At 35.5% G+C, this 21,554-nt stretch overlaps 1 long non-coding RNA gene across 2 annotated transcripts in view; it reads right to left on the bottom strand.

Annotated features, from left to right (window-relative positions):
- LOC109111932 overlaps positions 1–18,434 on the bottom strand; it is a 31,155-nt gene extending 12,721 nt beyond the window's left edge. The window contains exons 1-4 of one of the 2 annotated variants that reach the window (XR_006162625.1): positions 16,925–18,434; positions 4,663–4,705; positions 1,567–1,679; positions 590–673 (exon numbers count right to left, since the gene is read on the bottom strand). This is a non-coding gene — a long non-coding RNA (uncharacterized LOC109111932). The remainder of the gene's footprint in view (positions 1–589; positions 674–1,566; positions 1,680–4,662; positions 4,706–16,924) is intronic. The other variant, XR_006162624.1, reaches the window with a different exon arrangement.
- Between the last annotated feature and the right edge of the window lie 3,120 nt (positions 18,435–21,554).

The raw sequence follows: 21,554 nt of genomic DNA, 5'->3' as shown, positions 1-21,554 counted from the left end.
AAAGCGGAAGTGCGCTATATGTTTTTGTCAAACGAAGACAGAGTTACATGCGGAGATTCTCACGAAACCATGTCAAAAACATGTCCAGTTTATAATTTAAACCAAAATCAACAGAACAAAAAATAGGAAATGGTACATTTCGTATAGAAATTTTATCAAATTACTATGATTATTAAAGATATTTTGCACAATTACATTATTTTCATTCATTTAAATGCTAAAAAAAAATCTCATTATGTAGGAAAAAATATTTTATTTCAGTTATACATCATGGTATTATTCATGGAACTGCCTTTAATTTATGGAATAAAAATATTTGTACTGCAGCACAGTATTAGTGTAATTAAAAGTATCATTATAGAGAATGATGGGAATTTAAAAAAAAAAGTCAAACATCCTAAAAATTTGGGAGTGGGTGTTTAACTGTCATGAGAATTTGAACAAAAATAGGATTTTGTGGTGAAATATGACCATGTTTTCATAGGATTCATCTCTCATTTAAATGATTAAAGAAACATGTTCCAATGTATGACAGAGACAACAAGATATAAAAGCAAAGAAAGGGAAAGATGGTGATTTTCATTATTACCGTACATGCTGAAATTCTTTCCATCATTCCGGTCTTGAAGAACGAGTAACAATGATGATTCCAAACTGTATTTCCACAGCATTCCTGCCATCAGAAAAGACATAAAAAATATCAATGAATATCTGTATTAAAGCATTTACAGGATAAGGACTTAGTTACAATGTTTTTTGCTTTACACAAAACTTTAATGACATTTTTCATGTCTTAACAGTATTTGCCTCCCAAAACGGCAATGAAATGACAAGGTGTTCTGAAATGACACATTACAGCCACAGATCAATCAATATGTCTGTCTAAAATGTTTATCAATGTTCACCAACTGTGCATCTTCTCTGCAGCAGGACTAACTGTAGATGCTATTATCAGTGTACATTGTGAGGTAACACTTCCATTGTATATAAGTGCTCTAATGTAGAGAGGCATAATCGGCAAGCTAAAATTTGAATTGAGGTCCACGTCTGTTGATGAAAAAGTGTATAGGTTAAGAGCTGCACTTATTCTGAATTAATAAAAACGCCTATATGCCACACAAACACTACCCATTCTTATACTGAACAATACAAGCTAATAAATTCAGCCTCGGATATATCTGAATAGTAGGAATGAAAGATGACATATTGTCAAAAAAATCTACGTACATCTTGGCTATATAAATAAAACAACACAGAAACAACAAGCAAAATATGAAAATGTCAAATGGATATCTGTAATTTAATTATAAATCATATTTCACAATACAAAATACTTTTAAAGTAGGTTTACAGAGAGTAGCTTTAAAAACTCCACAGTAAGCAAGCCAAATGTGACAGTGACAAGGAAAAACTCCTTTAGATGTATGTAGAGAAAAGGCAATGACAGAAGATGATGAAATGAGTCCGTGTGAAAAGTGATGTGATGTGTTGAAAGGTCATGAACAGTTTTTGATTGTTAAAGGGATGGTTCACCCAAAAATGAAAATTAGCCCATGATTTACTCACTCTCAGGGCATCTTAGGTGTATCTGAAATTCCTCTTTCAGACGAATCCAATCGGAGTTATATTAAAAATTGTCCTGGCTCTTCCAAGCTGTATAATGGCAGTAAATGGTGCCCCTGTTTTTGAAGGCAAAAAAAAGTGCATCCATCCATCATAAAACTACTCCACATGGGGTGTTAATAAAGGCCTTCTAAAGCGAAACCATGCGTCAGTGTTAGAAAAATACAGATTTTTACAAATTGATAAACTGTAATCTCCAGCTTCCGGTCGCTTAAGCAGGCGCATTCATGACCAGGAGTTTGAGCGTATGATGTAGGAGCGGAAGGCACAACGTAAGCTCCGCGGAGAACCAAGTTTTGTGTACAGCACAGGGAAACCATTTGCACTACATCTGTAGTTTGTGCTGCCGCCGCTGCAGCCTCCTCCATCTCGCTGACACACACACACAAATATTCTCTCAAAATGATATTCTATTTCTATAATAAAACAAGCGTTTTTCTTATAAAAAGGCTGTTCAGAGATTTTCAAGGGACTGCAGCTTTAATTGTGTCACTTGTCAGGTCCTCCTCAATTCATTCTTTCAGGGCAGTGATCGATATGGCATCTTCGCCTCCAGTCTACATCTTTACATCGCCTGATGGAGTGACCTGGAGCGAGTGTGTGTGTCTTTAAACTTTTTCCACTCTCTACACTCCTATTGTGCTGCTTTTTGAATTAAAAATTATGTTTAAGGACAATTGTAATTAATAATAAAATCTTTTGGTCCCACTTTATATTAAGTGGCCTTAACTACTATGTACTTACATTTAAAGTAATCAATTCACACAATGCACACATACAGTACATACATGTTTTTACATTGTACTTATATTTTAAAAATATACCTGCATGTTATTACATCTGTAATTCATTTCTTTAATTCCATTTATGACTACACTGTTGACCTATCCCTTAACACTTTAACCCACCCTTAAACCTACCCATACCACCAAACCTGTCCTTAACCTTACACGTCTCCCCCCTCAATAGTGTTTTGAAATACAATATGGACACAATAAGTACATTGTATTTATTTTTTGATAAGGCCACTTAATATAAAGTGGGACCAATCTTTTATGTTTTTTGTATTTGAGTTCTAGTGATGTGCACTAAAGAAGTGACTTGTTTATGGCGTGCAAGGCTGAACGTCCTTGTGTTTGCACAATGTAGCAGAGGGCAGAGAACTAAATCAATAAGAAACAAATTAATTCAGATCAATATTGAGTCGAGTGATGGATAAAGGGGATGAAGGAGAGAAAGACTGACAGAGGGCAAGAGAAAAAGGGGAGAGAGGGAGAAAACGTTCAAAGAGCCTTTTAGACTCTCTAATGCACTAATGCAACGTAAAGAACATTTAGACTAGAATTTTGAGCCAGCTTTACAAGTATTTATATTTCATATTAACAACTACCCAAATTTGCAATTTTTGTAATACATTTATTTCTCCACAAAGTAAGTAAAGGAAATGCCAGGATCTGTGCTGGTTATTCACTTTGGTCTTATCCTTAAAAGAATTCACCATGGTAACCATAATTTTCCACAAAAATGCCCTAGCAACAGTTATCATACTGTAAAGCATATACATAAAAAATTAACACTGTGGCAGCACCATGGGATGGTAAGATGGTAATAACACAGAAATTTGATATGACAGTACTGTCATATCAATGACACGTGTGCGTTTTTTAACCTGAAATCTTGATATTCATGACTAAATAACTACCATTTTTTTATTTTTTAAAAAGATTTCTTCAGTCCACTCTTTAGCTATTGTGCTGCTTAATATTTTTGTTAAAACCATGACACAAAAAATAAATTCCCAGGATTCTTTGATGAATAGAAAGTTTAAAAGAACAGCATTTCTTTGAAAAATAAATCTTTTGTAACAATTAATTTGACCAATTGAATGTGTCCTTGCTGAATAAAAGTATTAACTTCTGAACGGCAGTGGATTTTAGAACCTGGGAATTTAACATCAAAAGGTCTTAAATTATGCTCTATATATGCTGAAATCCTTGCAAAACCACAAAGCCCAAGTCCACATCTGCTCCCCTCCCTATTCTTTTTTACACCCATCACTTAGCAAAACCAGCTTATCTGTTTGAGAAGATCACCACAGACTCTTAAACATGATTTCAGCCTTGTTCATGTCATCACACAGTCAGCCATAAAACACTTATATAAGTCTCAATTTAGCTTAATGCAAGTCACTATCTGAGGCAATTTCACTGAGGTACATTGTATGTTATTTTCCCATGAACTTGGATGAAGGGAATGAATGGATCGCTCAAAAAGCCTGGTCACATATCAAGTGATAATTCAGTCATTTATTTATTTATTTTCTTGCTGCATTAAGTGTGTGTTCACAAGGACAGGGAGGCAGAAAAGGATGAAGGACTGCAAATCTATAGTAATTGAACTTTTTTGCAATCAACATTCAGTTAAACGAGTGACTCATGCAGAGGAGGGCGAAAGAAAGAGAGAACAATGCAGCATGAAGAGAGAGACCAGAAAAGGACAAGTACATAGTGACTGCAGATTTGGTAGCATGCCTGCATTTTTAAATGTCTTAGAGCCTTGAACCTGAACTTAATTATACTTACAACTAATTAATCTTCTTTGTCTGTTTGTCTTATTTCAATGGCGTTTTCATGTTTTGTGTATTAAAGGGACAGTTTACCTCTATCCCTTTTAGACTGCTGTACTGTTTAACTGTGTAGTATTTACTGTTCTGAATCCACTACAAGTTACAAATTACAGCTACAGTGTGGTGTATACTTGACCTCAACACCTAACCTGTGTTATCAATAAGCAGCATAATAACTCATGGCATATATAGTCAACGTGTTTACAGCATACAATTCCCACTTCAACATCTCTTATAAAACTGTCATGAATACTTTAGTTTTCCACAGAGTAGAGTAGATAAATAGTACTGTAAACAACAATCTAACTGGTAGATTAATAAAAATAAAAAATTGATCAAAAAACATTCATTAAAAAGAGAAAAATGGTTCATTATAGGTTCTTTTTCCCATCTTGATCATGCACTTTACTTACTTTATGTAACTGGCATTTCTTCCAGCTGAATAAGAACTGAGATCTGAAAAAAAAGTGAAAAAGTGTAATATAAAGATCTGACTCATATATCAACTCAAGGTCCATTAAATGTACATTCAAGCCATTCAGTCACAAGTCTCAAAACAAAGTTTCACAAACAAATTGTGAAATTGATTCAGTACCATCACGAATGGATGAGTACCATTACAGTTAAGCATCCTGAATTGGAATCAAAGACATCAGTTAGGAATAACCTGTTCACACAATGCAAAACATCATGCAAAACAAGGGTTGCAAAGGGATATAACATTACGGAAACTTTCCATGGGAAGTTAAACTAGGGAATTTTGGAAATATTCAAAGCTGGAAACTTAATGGGAATTTACATAAAATAAAATTAAATTTATTTAAAATAAAAAAACTAAAAAAAAAAAAAAAAAATCATTTTTGATCTAATTTTTTGTAAGTAGAAATCAACTCTTTCACTGAACAATAAAAAACCATGAATGCTGAATAAAGTAAACATATAATCATATTCTTTTCGACTATATTTGCATTAAATCAAAACTATGCTGTAAGGTGTTTTTTTTTTTACTTTTTTTTTTCAAATGTACAAACCTATATTTTTGTTAATGATGGACAGAATGATAGAACAATAGAAATATACAAAACCAAACAAAAATAGAACTATAAAGCCCTTCACAAAACTAGGACAGAATGATAGAAAAAAAAAAAAATAAAACAAAGAAAAAAGACATAGAACTATAGAGCCCTTCACAAAACTAAAAATATTAAACAACACCCGAAAAAATAAAAAAAAAACATAAAATATTATTTAAAAGGCAAAAAGCAGACAATCTTTACACTGATGCTTGAATTAAATTTCTATGAGCGTCCCAGAGCTCTCTTGAGGGTCTGTTTAGCCACTCAGATCAATGATGGAGACTATTTACACAAAATGAATGTGAGAAGTGTGTTGTGTGAAGATGTGTTGATGTGTTGTTGGGATAGTTCAGTAAAAATGAAAACTCATTATTATTCACTCTTGTCATTCCAAAATGTATGACGTTCTTTCTTCTGCAAAGCACAAAAACATTCAGAAAAAGGAATTCTGTTTTAGACCCATTCTTTGCACTTTTCACTTTTGCACTTTTCATATTTTATGGCCTCTGATTAAGCATTATAATAAAGTTTTTTTAGGAGGTTTCAGACCTGCATATAACCGAGTGCGGATTGTTTTTTCTGTTAGACCCATTCTTTAAAATACTTCTTTTCTGTCACAAAGTCGTATAGGTTTGGAATGACATTAAGGTTAGTAAATGATGACAGAATACATACAATCCCAATTACATACAATCCCATATTACAGTAACAGAAAGTGTTAATGAAACCGCTATAACAGAATGCCAGCTCCCCTTTAGACTGTTACACGAAACTGGCCAATCAAATCGTAAGAGAAAGATGTGCGGCCCAATTACTGCAGCCCTTTGAGAACGAGAGCTACATATCAGACACGACCAACAGTACCAGGCACTCTAATGCACCGATAACAGACACTGTCTCTGTCTCTCATGAGACACACAAACAAACACATGCAAGTTTGCATGCAGATGAACATACCAAAGTATCTGCATTAGGATCCTCATATTCTATGCATGCATATAGAGGACTCGTTCACACGAATACAGTCTCTCTCCTTGTCTCGCTTTCGCTCACACCCAACCCCCCACAAACACAGAGAGAGAGAGAGAGAGAGAGAGAGAGAGCAAGAGACACACAGAGAGAGAGAGAGAGAGAGAGAGACAGAGAGAGAACACATGGGGTAACACAGGAGGTTGGTGAGGGAAAGAGAGAGGAAAAGGGGGGAGGGGAGAATCGAGCAGGAAGACAGTGACATGTGAGGACAATAGAGGAAAAATAAAGTCAAAAATGAAAAAGAAAGCTTGATATCTAATGAAAGAGAGGGTATTGTCAAAGGCACGACTTTGCAGGGAATTCTCTGCATCAACCTGGAAAGATTCCAACACACACACAACATGTGGACACATTCCAGCAAGCCGCAGCTGTTAACCCTTACACCACAACTGTACTTCCATAATTACTGCTGCTTCTCCAAAGAAACGTATGTTCAGACAGACCACTGCTACCGCCCGCTAGAAATTAAGTGCAGTATATTAGACACACTCTCAGCTCCAATCATCAGATCCTTCCTACACAGAGAAATGTCATTGCCTCTAACAGTGATATTCTCAATGTCATGACAACTCAAACACATGCACACAGAGTAGACAATAGAAAATTCAGACAATAATATCTCAAAACTGTTCACACAAACACACAGCATTCAGAATCATGGTCAAGGTTTTTCAGTTTCTACATTATATTTAGGAGTAGCTTATCAGTGGTGACTATGTCAAGGTGATGTCCATATGGCAGAAATGTACAGTAAAAATCATCATACAGTAAGTTAATGACATGCATTCAAACAAACGAAAAAAAAAAAAAAAATCAACCATTATATAAAAGAACATAATTATATTTATAAAACAAATCATAAAAAATAAACCATTTTATTATGACACATGTTTATATTTATTCATTTAATCATATAAAATCAGTACAAATACATACAACTACACTAATGGTAAGATAATAAATAAATATATTTAAATTAATAAACAGTATGTTTTTTTCCTGCATGGCAGATGTTTATTGAAGAAATTACCTGCATAAGATAACAGAAATTGCTCTTAAAGGGATACTCTACCCCAAAACAAAAATTTTGTCATTATTCACTTACCCTCATGTCGTTCCAAACCCGTAAATGCTCCGTTCGCCTTCGGAACACAATTTAAGATATTTTGGATGAAAACCAGGAGGCCTTGTGACTGTCCCCCATAGACTGCCAAGTAAATAACAGTGTCAAGGTCCATAAAAGGTATGAAATTCAACAAAAAAATACAAAATCTGCCATCAGACTTGCAATCTGGGTTATATGAAGCGACGGGAACACATTTTTTTAAGAGAAGAAAACAAAAATAACAACTTTATTGTTATTCAACAATTCCTTTGTCAACAGTCTCCTCTGTGTCTCTGCATATCACCGTATGCTATGTATGCTCTTTGGTATCATCCACGCCACAAGGATGCGCTGTTTCTACGTGTATTTAGCTTTGATTTGAAAGAAAGCATCGCATCCTTGTGGTGCGTTCATGTTAGCTCAGGTAATAATCATGTAAATAATATTAACAGATACAATTTATTATGTAAATAAAATTTAAAATAAGTTAATATATATGCTGAACTTAACATTAACTAATGTTACTTTAATATATGCTTTAAAAGTATTGTTCATTTTGAGTTCATTTTAACTAATGTAGTTAATTAAAGTTAACAAATGGAACCTTATCCTAAAATGTTACCGGTTAGTTTAGGATGCATTTAGATTTGTACATTTTAAATGATACCAAAATGTATATTAAATTATATTACATTATAACATTCACATTATTTAACTTGGCAATCACTTAAAGCTGATGAGTCTCTATTAACCTGAGAGTAAAGCAGCAAATGTAAGCTAATATGTAAATCAGGTTGAGGGTATTTAATAAAATAAGTGCTGATTCCAGCTCCAAACTTCCACTGCAAGAATATTTTAGCCTATAAACTAAAACTGTATAAAAGTTTTTTCTCTGGTTGCAAAATAGCTTATTCCTCTCTATAATTAATTACATTACATTTGGCCATCATTATAGACATATCCATTATATGCATCAGCTCTACATTACTGTGTGTTTGTGTTAGATAATTCGCAAAGTTGATTCCTTATTAATGCATTATTCAGTTGAGAGTGACGGTAAGATTACACAACAAAGATACATTTCTATGTGCCTTCCCTTTGCTAAAGATGCATATTCAGTGTTTTTCAAAAATGCCTTCTGATCAAATTAGCGGGAACAATGAACCTGATACTTTAAACTGGTAAACAGCCCTTTAATTTTCAACCCATGTTTTCCAAATGCATTGTTTTTTGCTACTGACTGGAAATCGTATCATTTAGTTAATTGAGACATCTGGCTGAATCACACGCCACTGTGAGTTTGTACCGAGCGTGTGTGCATCTGAACGAAGAGCTATGTGCGGCCTCCCGACACAGCGTTTAGATGCAGGGGAGGATGGTATGAACACATGACTGAAAGATGAATTATGAGATCCTTGCAAGAATTACAAAAAGAGCCAATGCTCTCAAAACAACTAAATTTCTTCCCAAACTCCAACTGCCGTTTTACAACCTCCGTCTAATAATGAATTGCATTTACATTGCCACTGAACTGCATGACCATCTACTCACAGTAAGTAACATTACAATGACATCTCACAGACATTTCCACTCAATAAAGTCTATCCCATGCACATTTACAAGAACAGTAACAACTCTTGGATTCTTTATAAGAGATTAGCTTTGTATAAGTAAAAGTAGCTAACACTGATGTACCTGTGTTCCCCTTGGGTTCCTTTCAAGCTTGGACAAGCACAGTAGACCTCAACTGACATAATTCCCCATAGGGTTTTGTTTTAAACTTTCTTGAAGAATTTATCCTCCTGCATGCTGGTCGAGTGCTACCAAGCTCAAAATGTATCCTGTGGCTATGTGGGAATTGAATTGAGATGTCAAAGTATCTACCAATTTCTGACACTGACACCAGGCTCTTCTGCTACCTCTGCTTCGTTCTTGGAACAAAAACTGCATATTTTTCTACAGGATCTACTCTAAAGAAATTTCATAAAACAAACAACCAACAAGTCCAAGATTTTGGGGAATGTGGAAGTTAAAATACATTAATTTTCTTCAATATATATATTTTTTTCAAAATATTTTCTTTTGATGTTCCACTACTACTGTATATAGCTGTTAACTCAAAACGTCAAACAGTTTTAAAAAAAAAGTTCGGTTGAGTTCAACACACAACATCAGACTAAATTCATCATCAACTGTCCATCAATAAATGTCTAAATAAAGGTGTGAGCACACCAAAAGCGAATTGAATAATTTGCGAGAGATTACATACAAATTCAATGCAAAGACAAATTTGCGAATTAGGCGACGCAATTGCTGCAAACACGTGATATTTGCCTCAATCACGTCTTCCACGCAACTTGAAAAATTTCAACTCAAGCATGAAATTTGCATGATGCGTTGTTGCGCAAGCCAATCAGTGAATAGCTTATTGACCCATCCAGTTTGATATGTTGTTGTTGTTTTTGTTGATGTGCATGAAGGTACTCCTCATCGCACAATGTTTTTATTCCCACAAGTGATGCGAAAAACATCCCGCGAGTAATCAAAAAGCGATTAGCGCGTATTCGCTTTGCTTTTAGTGTGCACACACCATTAGTGAAAACAAAATGTCTGTGACTAATTTTATTTTACAACACTCACAATGTTTGCAGAGATTCTACAATTCTGCTTGTTTTTTCACAAATAGACTAACTCTCTAACTGTGCTAATTGGTGCTAATAGTCAGTTCTCAAAACTATGTAACTGCATTTTTAGACTGGAACATCACAAATTACTAATACTAGGACTATTGCAGTAAAACTTTATTAATTTATTTTGAACAATGCATCACCTATTTTGTAAATGTGCCTCATTATGTTTTCTCCAAAGCTATGTTTAAACCATTTTGTGGTATTGTGGTAATGTCAAGACAGCTAGAAAATAGACAATGACTTATATAAGAAATATGTTGAACATTTGTTGCTAAAATGTTAGCACAGTTCATTCACTCACAGTTCATTCTTTCTAAAGCAATTCTTTCAAAGCATTTCCTATGGTATCAGGTCAAGAGTAAGTGAAAGTTCCTCACGAGATATTTCACTTTCACATGTTTCATCCATCTCTCTTAACAGAAAAATCCAGCACAGTCCAGTGACTGGGGATATCCTGAGGTGTATGCAATCCATTATAGTATGGAATGTGGTTGAATTTCATCTATTATAAATGAGAAATACACGAGATGGAGAGAACGGAGGGAGAGAGTAAAACAAGGAGTGGGAGAGAAAAACAGAGACAATGAAATGTTCCACAGACTGATCTGGACATGGAAAATAACTCAGATAAGGTAAGTTGTGACTGGATAAGAAAAAGAGCGGTATATTGAATGTTGTGAATGTAAATTTATTTGATTTTTTTTAAATGTTGCTTTATCGGCAAGGGTAGGATGTTCAAATTACTCAAAGTAATGTTTTGATAACACCAGAGAGTAATTTAACAAACTTATTTGGGGAAGTTGTGGCCTAGTGGTTAGAGAGTTAGAGACTCCTAACCCTAAGGTTGTGGGTTCGAGTCTCGGGCAATACCACGACTGAGGTGCCCTTGAGCAAGGCACCGAACCCCCAACTGCTCCCTGGGCGCCGCAGCATAAATGGCTGCCCACTGCTCCTGGTGTGTGTTCAACATAGAGCAGCTGTTACTACACGGAGCCGTTGTTAACTGACAAGATGCGCAAATCCACGTTGATAATGAATGTGGATTTGCGCAGCTTGTCAGTTAACAACGGCTCCGTGTAGTAACAGCTTCTCTATGTGAAATCACGCACCTGATGGAATTTACCGCTGATTAGAGAACCGGCTTTACTGAGGAGATGTGCATTAATTATCGGCCGATATTTAACGTGCACCCCTACTGCTGTGTGTGTGCATTTTGGATTCGTGCTGAGCACGAATTCTGAGTATGGGTCTGTTACAACCCTTTGTTTTGCATTTTCTCGTTTCTGTCTCTCTTTTGTTTTTGAAAGTGTTTGTGTCCAGGTAGGATGCTGATTGGTTCCTGCAGGCTAATGATTGGCCCATCTGGATTCAAAATTAGGCAAACCTTAATAGCCCTGATGTCACTTCCTTTCTCCAGAGCAGAGAGAGAGAGAGAGAGAGAGAGAGAGAGAGAGAGAGAGTGAGAGAGTTGTTTGGTTGGTTGGTCTTGGCTGTTTGGTCTCTTAGTTGAATTTTGATACGATTATTTTAAGTAGGAACTGTTTGGCATTTTGACCCTATTGCTTGTTATGACGTGGATTTGGATTCTCCTTGTAACTCTGTTTGCCTGATCTAATAAATATATATAAATTAAAACAAACATATATGTTAGAAAAAACGTAAATTGTTACCTTTTGATCTGTTTATTGTTACCTTTTGATCTGTTTTTTTTTGATTAGGGAGTTAGGTTAAAATATTGCACTTTTATTTTATTTTATTTTGATTAAGGTTTAGGAAAGAGGTCTTAAACTAAAGACGTTTTGTTTATTATTTTGGCCTGGTAAACTCCTGAAGAAAATTCCCTATTTACTTATTTTGATGGTTATATTTTTGTTTGGTTCCATTAAAAACCCTCAAAAGAATCCCCGCTTCCTCTTTCTCATTTCATATTGTGTCCTTTACCCCTAGACAGGGCGTAACATGAATTGGGGGCTCGTCTGTCCATTCGGATGAATTTAGAAGCTTGTTCACTCGTCCATCCGAATGAAATTGAGTATTTGGGTACTCAATGCTTTTGCAGAGTACTTGGCTGTATGTCACGTCACTTACTGCAGAATATTAAGAATACTATAAAGTATTTTTTTTAAATATATCAATATTTTATCAAATATATAAACTTCAGTTTTGATTTACAAATTTCTTTTAATGTCAGACAATCTCAATGTCAGGACAACACTAAATTCTGAAGATACAAGGAGAGTAACAATTCATGCGTTTGATTGCAAATCAAAGACTATAGAATGCCAAAGGCGTGTCATATAGCCATATAGTTTTGAATGGGGAAAAATGCAACACTCAATATGGAGGTTCTATCGAACGAAGCCCCGCCTTCTGAGTAAAAGAGCCAATCGCTAACCATTAAAGTCAGTCAGCGTTCTGAGACGTGAGCTCAGAATTTTTTTTTTAATGCTATTTGAGCAAAAGAAACAACATTTATGAGACAGTTGTTGTCAGATTTCATTGGAAATTTTACATGTAATCTTAAGCTTGGCGAACAGTTTTGGAGAATTTGATGTTTCCCCATTTCAAAGATGTCCGCACAGTGACATGACTTACATTAAAAATACTTTTTTGCAAATGCATTGATTTTGAAATATGAGTTTTAAGCAGTTGTGGGTCAATAATCTACTCCAAATGTTAATTTTTTTACGACAATATTAAAAATAACATACAATATTAAAAATAATATGTAATTAATGTTTTTATTTTTTTTTCTCTATAACATATCCTTAACCAAACTTCACCTGCTCTCCAGACCCTACGCAACTCTTACTGAAATCTAGTTCTGAAGTAGTCTCTCATTTTTTATTTTATTTTTTTTTCTGGCTAAGATACTTCAGGGGAAGTATTATAAAAAATTCTGTAAAAGAATTTGTAAAAGTTACCAAACTGAATGGCTATTCAGTGTCCCAAGATGTATTGAATCATTCTGAAAGAATTCTGAATGTATTTGAAGAAGCATTAAAGTTTCTATACACAGCTGATATGCAATACCCACAGGGCTCTGACATGAACAAACATGGATAAGACTGATGAAGTTTATGACCTTGATATAAGGGACAAGGCTGATGCTAATTTACACACTGTTCTGTTACAGAGAACCATGGGAAACATTCCACGATAACAACTTTCTAAGACTGATGAGCCTAAAACAAGGCCACGTGGTCTGCTACAATAAGAGACTCAAAATTCAAAATATGAGTTATACTAAAAAAAAAAAACCTAGAAGAATATAGGTCTATCTTCAATGTAAGAATAAACCACTGTAATGGCAAAATATTTTGTGTGTAAAAAATATGCTTAAATAAACCGAGATTTCCATATACAACGAGTGATTAAAAATATCTGAGGCTCAAAATCTAATTTTAAACCTGTAAATAAACAGAACGTTTTAGGATTTTGAAAAATATTAAAGAAACATAGCGTAAAATGAATAAGCAATATTTAACATCCTGCACTATTTCTACATAATCTATTTAATTAATCACACTGACACAAAGATCCGTGCTAACTCCACAAAGATCCGTGCTGCACTTGAAATTCTAAAAAAAGATCCGTGCTGCACTTGAAATTCTAAAATAACAAAATCGTATTGTTCACTTACATGTTGGATTTCAATAATTACTTGAAAAGTCTATATATATTTTGATGCCTACTATTATTTTAGCAAAAAAGGAACTTTTTAATGGAGGGAAACATGTTGAGTCATTCCAGTTGAAACGAATCAAATGAAGATATGGTACATAGTTACAATGACTGTGATTACATGCACTTAATTTATACACTTAAATTATACACCAAAGGACTTCTTCAGCCCCAGTTTCAAATATCCTCCTGATCACAAGTTGAGCTCCAATAACAGAGTTACCACGGAAGCCTGGGTTATGTAACGTTACATAACAGACAGGCAGTATGAGTAATATTTCATAACACTAGAGACCCTGACACCATGGCATCATCTCTCCTTTGCTCTTTTCTCTCACTTCATCTCTCTTCTGATGTTGAAATCAATGGCGTTATTTTCCGGAAAGTCTCCTTGATGGCCATCGATGGCTCGGTATCAAACGGAGCATGTCACTGCAGAGCGGCAGTGCGTTTTTTCCTCCGCCTCTCTCTGTCTAGCACTAGATCAGATGCTTTTCTCATCCAAATTTTGATATCAAAGAGTCATCAAATTCACCCCCACCCTCGACTCTGCTCGTCCTGATTTTTTTCTTCCCTCAGTCCCCTTGAGTGCTAACAGGGTCAAGCATGGGTCACGGCACAGATGCACGCCATCCACCAGCAGGCCATGGCAAGCAACCAATCACAGACAGCAGACGGCAAATCCAACATCAAGATGCTTTTCTGAAGATAATGGATTTTATATTGCTGCAGATTAATGAATATCAACAACAAGCTCTTTGTTAGATCAGACTTTATGAATATGAAAGCCAAACTGTAGATACATAAGCAGGAACAAAGAGCAGCAAACACAATATTCAGACCACATTACTGAGCATCATCCTCTTTATATTTCTTTTCACCCATGATACCCCAATAAATATGAACGCAAAGTATAAAACATGTTAAAATGGGAAACAATCAAAAGGAATTATTTAATATTAAGCTGTGCTATTAACCAACCTAATATGTCCTTGGGGTTCAAAAATGATATTATCAGCATAACAACTTAAGTGAAAAGAACTGAAAAATTAGCATGGACTGACATAAATAACAATACAACTGACCTTTTATGCAAAAAGATTCACATGGTCAGTATCACTAATTTAATTACTTGATTAGAAATGATTAATTTTAAATGATTAATCTTTTTTTTTAATATCTTAATATCATTTTTTATCCTAAATAGTTCATTTTAACTCATAATATTTCATTTTTTTCAAAATCCTAAAACTTTACATTTATTTGCAGATTGGCATTTTAAGTGGTGTCAGACTTTTGAAGCCCAATTTTGTATGTGCATTTAAAATCTTAATATATTAAGCTTATTTGTTTTTACACAGAATTTAAAAAAAGGACATAAACACTATATTTTAATTTAATTTAATGTGAACAATATTAATTAACTGTTATATAATTGCTGCTAAAAAATACTACTACACTCTACAAACCAAGCACACTGTATATTAGACCAACGTATTAAATTAATTGATTTTGCAAATAGAACTTTAGTAAATATATCTAATTTAGTAAAAATATCACTGATGTTAGTTAAGAAATACACAGTGCCTTAAAACCTAAACTGTTCAAATATACAGCATACAGAATGCTTAACTTTCACATAAAACCAACTATACATATTAAAGGGACCCCAAACTGAAAATTCTTTCATCATTTATTCACCTCATGTCATTCCAAAACTGTATCACTTTCTTTATTCTGTGAAACATGGAAAGAGTTTTTTGAGTTTTTCTCCATGTACAATGGAAGTCAGTTTTCCCCAAAATGGTTTGGTTAAGTACATTTTCTACCAAAAATCTTCTTTTGTGTTCCACAGAAAAAAGAAAGTGAAGAGGAGTTAATGATGCCAGAAATATAATTTTGGGGTCAACTATCCCTTTAATATGTATAGTTTCCAATTAAACTTGCTTCAGGAGAACAATCTTATGAAAACCGCAAACACCCACATTTTCATTACAACCTGCTTACCAATAAACACCTACACACAAACAAATGTTACACCTACCAGATCCAGGTGCATTGAGGACCAAATTCAGACAGCAGAGTATGATCTAAAGCACAAACACCCCCTCTGTAAAAAATGTGGAGAGATGCCACAATAACCCACAAAAATCTCATCCAGGATTATTCCAAGAGGAAACGGTGTTGAACATCACTACACACAGTCAGTGCCGGAGCAGTTGACTTTTGTGCATTTCAACAATCTCTGATTTAATGCCGCGATGGACTGTGCAAACCCCTGGATGAGACACATGCTTCCACAAGCTCTCTCGCTCGCTGTTCATTAGCGCTTCCCATGATATATCACCCGAGCGTTCACAATAAGAATGGTTACTTTTCCAAACTCAAAGACCCAGTGTGCCTTTTCACCTAGTGCTAACTGTACAAGTCAACTATGGCACACATACAGGCCGGAGATCTGTGGCCATTGTCTCTGATTCCCCTGAGCTATAGCGGACGACCGGATGGATGGACAGTTGTGGGGGTTCCCGGATGAAAGGATGATGGACAGAGGAAGTTAGGGGCATACTGGGAACGGCGAGCAAGACAAAAACAGGGAAAGAGAGCTACCCCCACAATTCCAATCACGGTTCGCCTTCCTGCATGTTCAAGCACGCATGGTGGCATACACACACAGACACACACACACACTCATGACACACACATGCACACGCAGAATCACTTACAGACAAATCCTACCATGCACACTAACACAATATTTGCAACACAAGCATTAGACAAGAAAAAGTGAAGGAATGAAGAAACAATCATCATCGGTTTCAACACACATCTCACACATGCTTTGATTCTGTCCTCCCCTGCACATCCCCAAAATCAGCCCACAAAATGTGAAACAAGACAATCCAGAGTGAACTACTGGTTTTCAGTAAGATTGAAATGCAAGAGACAAAAATAGATAGAAAGAAAGGGAAAAAAAGTAGATTTAGTAGTAACAGAGAGTTAAAGTTGAAAGATAGGGATGGATAGAAACAAACGGTAACTAAGGAAAAAAGAGAGCTAGAGGGTTAAAACAAAAAGACAAGAGTACCAGTCTGGTCGTTCCTCCTCCTTTTCCCGCGGTTTCGTTGATCCCACGTTCGGCTCTTTCTCCCGTTGCTCCGGATCCTTCCTCATCTCCGCTATCCCAGTCACTTCTCTCCTCTTAGCGTTTTTTCCTCCTACCCATCCCATTTCCTACTGTTCATTCTGCACTCTGAACTGCTTTCACATTATGAATGTGAAAATTTGTGGGATAGAGCTGGCAAATTATTTAACGGAAAAAAAAGAGAAAAAATAAGAATGTAAGTGAAGTGCAAAGGAGAGCGAATGGTGATCAGGCACCGAGACAAGTAGGAAAAGGAGCTGTTTAAGGGGCCTGGGGGTTTTTTTAAGGGAGGCACGCAGAGGGGTGGGGGGACCATTGGAAAGGCTGTGCGTGTTTCTCCATCTAGGAGGGAGGAACACGGATGAAGCTGCCAGGCTGCAAGGATGAGAAGAGAAGCACTGCAGCCGGCGGAGAGAGAGGAAAAGAGAGCGAGATCGTAAGGGCGCATGTGTATGCAAGCGACCGCATGAGGAGGTGGGAGGGGAGAGAATGACAGAGAGGGAACGATAGATAGAAAAGAGAGGCTAAGGGGTTCACAGGAGGGAGGGAAGGAGGAGGAGTGAGCCGTAGCCGAGAGTTCAGGGGAGGGGGCCGGAATACATTTTCTTGTCCTCCGCTCTCATCTCCCGGCGTTCGATTTTCTTTCATTTGCTCTTTTGAGAGGGTGCATGTTTTTTTGTTTTTTTCAATCTCACCTTTTTTATTCCAGGGCAAAAACTATGCCTGGAAAAAATAGGATATTCTAGCCTGCGCATTCCCATTCCGCTCTCTGTCTCACTGTCTTCCAGGTCATTTTCTCCACATGCACTTGAACTCCAAATCCTGTCTGCCGGCCCCTCCCCCCGACCTCTGTGACTCGCACTCCTTCGCTCCTTCTGATGGAGGCTTGAAATAGTGCTCACAGGCTGTAAGTGAGAGTGAGAGGGAGGGGAGGACGAGGGGGACAGAAAGGGAGAGAGACATGGGGGGAAGGGGAGAAGGTTTACATGAACAGACTCTGTGCAGAGAGTGTGTGTGCTAGTGTGTAGAAAATGAGAGGAAGAAACCCCGTGCACATACATGTGTTCAGTGACTTTGATTCTCAGAATTTACAATGAGCAGCACAAAACATTAATTCTTGGAACCAGTTTTGAACAGGGGCATCTATTGTCTTAAAGTCCTGGCACACTTGAAACCCTAGGCGAGATGAGATAAGAAGTATGGGCATAAGGAAACACTTTTTAATAACTTAGTAACTCTCTATATAAGTGCAAATAGTTTCTAAATAAACGGCAACTGAACTTGTTCATCACTCATTTTCATAATGTGGAAAACTATTTCTTATAATACATTTCTATAATAATTCCACCGGACAAAGTTTTGAGAGCAACATGAGAGTAGAAAATGACTGATTTGTCAGTTTAAAGCAAATGAACTTATTATTAAAACTTACTTAAAACTTTAACTATAACTTTATTAAAACCTTAGGCCTAAATAAAACAATATTAATTTTGTCACTTGAAATAGAACATGAACTGAAATAAATTAAAATATAAAAATAAACTTGTTTTAATTTCAGCTAGTTGCCAAAGCCTCATATCTCACTTTCTTTTAGTTTATCCATAAGTAATAAAATTATAACTGAAATAAAAATGTGTTAAAAGAACTATATGGACATATTAAAATAATACAAAATGAAAAAAAAACACAATAAAATTACTAAAACTATAAAAATTAAAATAAAAACAGAAAATATAAAAATAAAAACAATTTAAAAATATTATTAAAACCTATAATAATATATCAATGTCTAATTAGATTGACCACATTTAGACATGTTAAAGGGTGGTTTTGTCATAGCATTTTAGAAACCAGTTTTTTTTTTTAGATGCTGTTTTTAGTAATTAATTTGTTGTTGCATTAGGAACCCATTTGATTAAAACAAATCTGGTGAAGCTGATTTAAACTTAAGTAATGGAAAAACAGAGGAACGTTTTGGGTGCTGCAACAATATAACTGCTTTTAAGTGCTGGGTGTTACAAATTTTAACATGTTACTTAAAGTAGCCTATACAGCCGGGTAATAAAAAATATTTCACAATTTAGGCAGATCATCCACAAAACGGTATAGTGAAACCAAAAGTGTCACTGGAGAATCCACCTATGCGATATCAAATAAACATTCAAAATCACATTTTGCGTATTGAAATATAAAACACATTTCCACTTCATTATCAATGAGATATCAAATAGATTTAAGACATTAAAAAAAACATCTCGGGTGTCAATTATAGTTATTATACAGCAGCAAAAAAAAAAAAAAAAAAAAAAAAGAAGAAAAGAGAATCAATTCTAAGTAACTTACATTTTAAAAACAATATTGCTTATTGCAGTTACTCAACAGTGACTCACTAATAAATACGGTATCCAAAATAGTATACTACTTTAACGTTATTCCTGCCATGTTGATATTATATGTCAAAAATTAAATGGGTAGGCAATGAAGTGAACTATTTCAACTAGCAGACATGAAATCGAAGGTAAGCTAATCACAAATTAGCTTATATTGAGAGCAACAGCGCGAAATAGGCCTACAACAGTTCAAATAGCATAATAATACTGAGCAACTTACATTTTAGACACAACATTCCCAGGTCGTTTTTCGTGTTTTGCTAACACAAATAGATTCCGAATCTCTGAGCGAGTCACAGTAGGCAGTTTTCGTTCATGAATGAATCGACTGAATAATTGGTTCAAGATTCAGTCCTATTGTTTCGTTTCTGAATGAATCGGTTTTTGAACGATTCTTTTGAGAAAATGATTCAATGACTCACTCGTCAAAACGGTTTTCGTTCTTTTAATGAATCAGTTTTAGAACGAAAATTCAAATTCAAATTCAGTGACTCACCCGTCAAAACGGTTTTTGTTCTTAATGAATCAGTTTTAGAACGAATCGTTTGAATGAATGATTCAATAACTCGCTCATAAATTAACGAAAGAGCCTGCACCACAGATTGACAATCTGTCTGTAACGTGTACACCCACACAAGCAGGTGACACAAACAGTCCCAAATGTTCATTAAAGGAACATTAATGAAAATAATTGTCTGACTTGCCAGTTTGCTTAGTAACCATTACAATATCATGACAATTATGTTTTAACAATGTAAATAAATACCATTAATTGAGGTCTCATATTTATAGATACCACAGTGAGCCCTCATTCAAGCCCAGAGTAACCTAATATATAAGTCTGGGAAAATGTTGCTGTGATAACAACCCTGCTGCAACACCACTGTGCCCTTCAGCAAGACACTTAACCTCAAGCTGCTCCAAGGGAATCATCCCAGCGATTAGTGAACTCTGATTCACTGTAGATAAAAAACAACTACTAAACCACACATAATAGGTCCTGTTGTGTTTAAACTAAGCAGCAATATGTAATCCTGCTAACTGGGAGCTTGCTAAGGCTAATATTGCTATTTCTCATACATAAAACCATACTGTATCCTTACTGTATTTGATGTGAAATTCTAGGTCTGTAAATGATCAGCATGTTTAAAACTTTACTGAAAAACCTGTTGTACACAATCTGCTTCATGCCTTCTGCCCTCTGACTGATAAATCATGCTTTCTTTGCAAGTAAAAGGTAAAATAGTTATAGAGATAACGTGTTTATTGTTAGTATTTCAAGATAAACATCTACTTGATTGATTCCGTTTAGGTTCACTTGATTATCCATACATTATTTTTTAGAGAAAAAAAAATCAATATAATCTATACTATATATTATCTTACTATGGGCAAGATAAGAGGTTAAAGAGATAGTTCACCCAAAATGAAAATTATGTCACCATTTACTCACACTCATTTCAATTCAAACATATGACTTTCTTCTGTGGAACACACACACACAAACATATTTTGAAAGTCAATAAAAAAAAAAACAGGTAAAACTTATGAGAAACTTCAAAACATTTTTCAGTAAACATTAACAGAATTTTCAAAACTGGGTTAATTATTCCTTGAGTGTCTTAAGCAAGAGTGCAACAGGGATGGCTCATGGCTTAGTCCTTGTGAGGATCAAACCACCAACCTTCTAGTTACTTGTTCATTATGTATTAACCACCTCTTAAACACTCACTGACAATAGCAATAGCCTATATTATGCGTTTCAAACTGTTTTGGTTCCTCCACCAGCAGCCAGGTGCACACATGCATCACTCTAGTGCTGATAAAGCCTCATTTTTTCATTTCATAATGCTATCTTTTCTTGCCTTTATACTCATTTTCTCAGCTCTTCTACTTCCCCCTTGGTCTCCAAACAAACCAGTCACAGTGACAGTACTGCAAACAGAGGTGAGCTGATGCAATAGAAAGACCCTGGTCCAGACAGACTGCCTCTGCAGCTCGAGATCTTCCAGTGTCTGTAATTATACTCAGAAATCCAGCCACGCAGATCTGAAGCCAACATCAGTAACAATATTGGAAATCGTAACCTCTAACTACAGCATGGCCTCATTTGTATTTGTGTCTATCATGGCGGCCAAGAAAGTGGTTCTGGTCCGTGTCCACTCAGTGCAGGTGGTGTAAGC

The sequence above is a fragment of the Cyprinus carpio genome, chromosome A19 (genome assembly GCF_018340385.1).
Source record: "Cyprinus carpio isolate SPL01 chromosome A19, ASM1834038v1, whole genome shotgun sequence".
Classification (NCBI taxonomy): Eukaryota; Metazoa; Chordata; class Actinopteri; order Cypriniformes; family Cyprinidae; genus Cyprinus; species Cyprinus carpio.
Note: the sequence above shows the minus strand (reverse complement) of the source record. Positions and strands in the feature narration are given on the sequence as shown.